The following is a 5,590-nucleotide window of genomic DNA, read 5'->3' on the forward strand; positions in this document are numbered from 1 at the left end:
CTGGCAGAGGAGGATTCAGTCAGAATGTGTTTGTTCACTCAAAGGAGGCTTTAAGATATTTGGATGAGTTTATTTTAATCCCTAAATTCAGAGTAAATGCTCCATAAAGAGCTTTCCTCAGTTTATATTATTTCAAAATGGCTTTTTAATTAAATTATAAAAGTAGTACTAAATATGATAGGCATAGAACATAAAAAAATGTTAGATGATCACAAAAAAAAAAAGAGAAAAAAAGAAAAAATACCCCAAACCTATTATCCAGTGATAACTGGAATGACTTTTGGTGCAAGTACCTTAGGTAGTTACTTTTTCTCTGTGTATATGTGCATATGTGCATTTACACATTTCCTTTTTAAATACAATTAGAGTTTTATTCATGCCAACATGAATTCTTACTCAAAATGACTTTTTATGACTGCCTTATAGATAAAATGATTAGTCCTTTACTGTAGTACATTGAAGCTCAATTCAGCTCTTCAGTTTTACAAGGAATTGCATTAAACATTTGAGATGAAACTTTTCACTCTTCATGATTATTTTAAGACAAATCCTAAATGTCTGGGCTAATAAAATATATAATTTAAGGAGCTTGGATACACAAGCACCTGTCAGATAGTATAAGAAGTTCTTGGCCCATGCTGCAGTCTCCTCTACTTCATTTGGTTGGTTAAATGGATCTTTGGAAAATAACTTGCCTTACTATTTACTTTCATTTGATGAAGTGACTTTTTCACATTTATTAGCTTCTTTGATAGTCTTTGAAATTTGCATTTTATTTATGGTATCATTCATTTGTTTTGTTTTAGCCATACAGAAACTCTAAGTTCTCTTTTTTTTTATTGTTGTGCTGGGTAGGGGGACATTGTGGCATTTATAAATGTTCTTACAATATGTCAAATATATCATAGTTGAATTCACCCCCTCCATCATTCTCCTTTATCCGCCCTCCCCCCATTACTGGAATAGTTTCAACAGGTCTCATTTTTCCATCTTCATACATGTGTACACAGCATTTGCCTCCCACATCCTTTCCCCATCTCCTCCCTCTCCCCCAGGCAGGACCTGTTCCACACTTTGCCCTCCTGTTCTCTGATTTTCTAAATGAAAAAAAAATTGACATTTTCATTTGTTTAAGATAGCTTGTTTTGGTAAATTTGTGTTTAAGTCATTGCCCCTTTTATTTCTGGGGCACTTATTTTTCATATTGATTTTTAATAGTGCTCTCCAAAAGTTGGTGAACAACAACTTGGCCAAGTAGTAAGTTCTCAGATGTGTTCTATCTCCTTCAAAATTCTGTGGATTGACCTTGCAACTCTTTGGTGTACAGTGTTATAAATATTGTGAACATCTTACTTTCTGTATTTTTGCTGACATGTTTGCTACACCTCAGTAGTTCTCAAGTAGGGCTGACTTTACCCTTCAAGGGACATTTTTGGCTGTCACAACTTGGAGAAAGCAGATCTAGTGGGTAGACTGCAGGGATGTTGTGAGACAGAGCTTGTCATGCACAGGACTGGTCCCCTTATCAAATAATTGTCTGATCCAAAGATCTGGTACTAAGGTTGGGAAACACTGCTCTAAATGTTTGGAGGATTCATTTTTAAATAAGGTGCCCAAATTGTCTTGGTTTTAACATTTTCAACATTTGTCTATTGCATGAAGGTCTACCAATGATTATTCAAAACGTTCTGCTATTTGCCTCTGTTTTTATTTTCCTCTGAATTCTAGTTAATGTCCTCCACATGACTCCATTTTGATGCTCTTAATTCATCTTCCTTACTGTTTTATTAATGTTCCATAGCAGCTTCCTTTGTCTCCTGCCTTTGTTTTCTTAGCACTGTCAGTTTTCTCTCACCTCTGTAGAATGTTCCTCTTACTTCTCATTCCTGGCTCCATGAAGCCCATTAATTTAAAGTATATTGAAAGGTAAAGATCTTATTCTTACTCTTATAATCTTTCTTATAGTTCCAGAAATAAGTCTTTTTCACAAGTATAACCTTCATCTTTTTTGTTTAACTATTTATTTGGCCATACTGGGGTTTGAACTCAGAGTTTCAACCTTGCTAGGCAGGCACTCTACCACTTGAGCCACATCCCCAGCCCTTTTTTGTTCTGTTTATTTTGGACATAGAGTCTTCTCTATTATACAGGCCAGTCTGGACTGTGATCCTCCCGTTTTATGCTTCCCACCATACGTGGGATGACAAGTGCATGCATAGCTTTTTTCTGTTGATTTGGGGTCTCACGAACTTTTTTTGCCCAGGCTAGCAAGATCGTCTGGATCTCAGCTTCCCACTTAGCCTGGGATAACAGGCATGTGCCACCACGCCCATCTATTGGCTTAGATGGGATCTCAAGAACTGTTTACCTGGCAGGCCTGGAACCATGATCCTCCCAGTTTCAGTAACTAGGCTTGCAGGCATGAGCCAGCGGTGCCCAGTTTAACTCTTTATTTTCATCTTTGCTCTTTTTGTGGGGTGGGGTGAGAATGCTGAGGCTCAAATCCAAGGCTTTACCACACATGCGATAAACTATCACTTCCAGCCCTTGTTTATACTTTTTTTTTTTTAGCTAGTCTTGCCATTTTTCACAAGGTAGTGTGGGTAGATGTACTTGGGGTTCCCTTCTTGTTTACCCGGGTTCCATTTGAACATGCTCCATCGAGGACAGAGACAGAAAGCTGGCTTCTGTTTCTACAATTAGCCAGAATTTCAGGAGCCTGGAGGTGGGTGGGAGTGGTGGAAGGACCACTGAGTGCTTTTTCTTCTATGTTGTATGCTACCATGTCATCAGGTACTGTCTCTGCCAGGTTAGGGGAGTATCCTTGCCCTTCAGGAAGGTGTCTCTGTGGTCCCAGATGGATTACTTTCTTTGAGATGACGTGGGTTTACTGCTAGCAGACTAACAGAAGCCTAATTAGCAATGTGTTATTTAGGAAGTGCTGTCATATATTTGTCTCTTGCTTTTGAGGTTGCCCAAGTAAATTGAAATTTCTACCCAAATGTCTACCCTTTCCACTTCATATGTGAAGTTTCCAAGTAAATTAAAACTAGTTTACTCTCAAGAAGACTCTGATGTTCAGCTTTTATAAAAAAAACAAATGTGACAATTCCTTAAGACATTTAAACTAGGAGCACCAGATAGCCTAGCAATTCCACTCTATGAATAGAACCAAAAGTTCTGAAAGCAGGAACTTGAGCAAATATTTTCCTAGCCATCTTCGTAGCATTGTTTGCATTTCTGAAAAGGAGGAAGTCACCCATGTGTCCATCAATGGGTGAACAAAATGTGTTATGTTTGTATGATGGAATGTGATTCAAACTTAAAACTGAATTCTGACATATAATGCTCTAACATGAATGAAACTTGAGATTGTTATTCTAAGTGAAATAAACAGTTATAAAATGGCAGCAAATATTTCTACATCAAGTACATAGAGTAGTCAAACTCACGGAGTCAGAAATTAGAATGGTGGTTGTTGGGCTGGGGAAAGAAGATTGGGGAGTTATTGTTTAACAGGTACAGATTTTCAGCTTTACAAAATGAAAAGGTTATAAGGATAGGTGATGATGATGGCCACACAACAATATAAATGTACTTAATGCCACCAAACTGCACACTTAAAATGGTTAAAAGTCTAAATCAGTGTTAACTATATTTTATCACAATAAAAAGGAAAGAAATATCCTTATCTTCTCCCAAATACCAGAATGGAAGTTCCAATTCCAGTTAGAATGTACAAGATCACAAGAGATTGTGTCTCACCAGTAAATGAGCTGAGAAGCAAAATTTCACTTTTTGAGGGAGGGGGGAGAGGAAGCAGGACTAGGATTTGACCTCAGGTTCTCATGCTTGCTTAGACAGGCACTCTACCACTCCAGCCACTCCACCACATCTTAAACTTCAGAAATCTACCAAAGAAAAAGAACCCCTAGTTGCTCTTGTGCCTGTCATAGCAGTGGCAGTAGGAGGCACGCTCCATGGAGGGCAGGGAGAACTCAACTGAAAGGGTTAGCTACTTTTAACAAGCAAGTTAGAATGGAGGAGCCCCAGCCACAGGGGATGTCTGTCTCCAGACCAAACTCTTCCAAGTCCTCAGTCATAAATCAAGTCTCAGAGTATACTATTTGATCACAGTGGTATTAAATGATGAGAAATCAAGCGCATAAAATATCACCCAGATTCAAGATATTTTGAAATTAAGCAGCACACTTTTAAATAACTGGAGAATATAAGAAGAAAATGCAAGAGATATTAGGAAATATTTTTAATTGGATGATGATCAAAGTACAATAAATTCATTGAATGTAGCTAATTATAGTTATAAAACTATTTTTATAGTTTTAAATACCTAAATTAGAAAATAGGGTATAAAATAAATGATCTAAGTTTTTATTTCAATGATCTAGACAAAGAGAAAATAAACCTAAAGGAAATGATTTACAAAATAAGAACCAAAACCAATAAAACAGAAAATAAAAAATAGAAAGTGAAGTCAAAAAGTTTCTTTTGAAAAAGCAATGAAAAGAATAAACCTTTGGCTATACTAATAAAAAGTAAAAGAGAAATATAAATTATCAAGATCAAGAAGGAATGAGGGTTTAGTACTATAGACACTCCAGACACTGAAAAGAAAATAATGGGAAATTGTAAACATAACTATGACAATAATTTGAACAACTTTGATGAGATGAACAAATTCCCTGTTAATACTTACAGAACTGCCATAAAAAAGAAATAGAAAATCAAAATAGTTCCATCTCTATGAAAGGAATTGGTAGTAATAATAATAATTACTACTAAAGAAACTAGAGGTTTAGATGGATTTATTGGTTAATCCTTTCACATTTTTAAGACATAGCACCAAGTACATGCAACATTTTAAATAAAATATCAGATAATAACTTTAAAATTAATTGTAGTTGGGCAGCTTTAACATATTGTGAAAATGTGACAATGATAATACAAGAAGAGGCAATTGAAGATGATATCCTTTATCAGTATAGATTAAACATGCCTTAGCAAGATATTAGCAAACGTAATCCAGCAATGTATCAAACCAGTAACTCCATATGTACAAGTAAAAATTAATCCTGTGACTGCATGGCTGGTTTAAAGTTTTAAAAACTGGCCTATGAAATTTACCACCTTAACAGAGTAGAGTAGTAACACCACAGCTCTTTAGAGACAAAAGCTATATTTGACAGGATTCAACACACTAATTTTTTTATAAAAATCTGAGCAAAATAGAAAAAAAGGAACACCTGTGAAAAACCTATAGTTAACAACTTAACTGCTTAATTGTGAAGTATTGAGCCCTTTTCTCCTAAAGCAAAGAAAGGCCAGATTGCTCATTCTCACTGTTCACAGCTGTGGTGGGTGTTCTAATCAGTGTACTAGGCGGAGGGATAAAATAATAAAGAAAAGAAAGATTTGGGAGGAAAAAGCATCTTTATTTCCAGAAAAGATCATTGCATATATTGAAAATTCTACAGAATCTACAAATAAATACACTAAAACTATTAAGTGAATTCAGTAAGATTGCAGCCGATAGAATCAATGGATAAAAAAGTAAATAAATTGTGTATCT

This window comes from Castor canadensis, chromosome 11 (assembly GCF_047511655.1).
Source record: "Castor canadensis chromosome 11, mCasCan1.hap1v2, whole genome shotgun sequence".
NCBI classification, from domain to species: domain Eukaryota; kingdom Metazoa; phylum Chordata; class Mammalia; order Rodentia; family Castoridae; genus Castor; species Castor canadensis.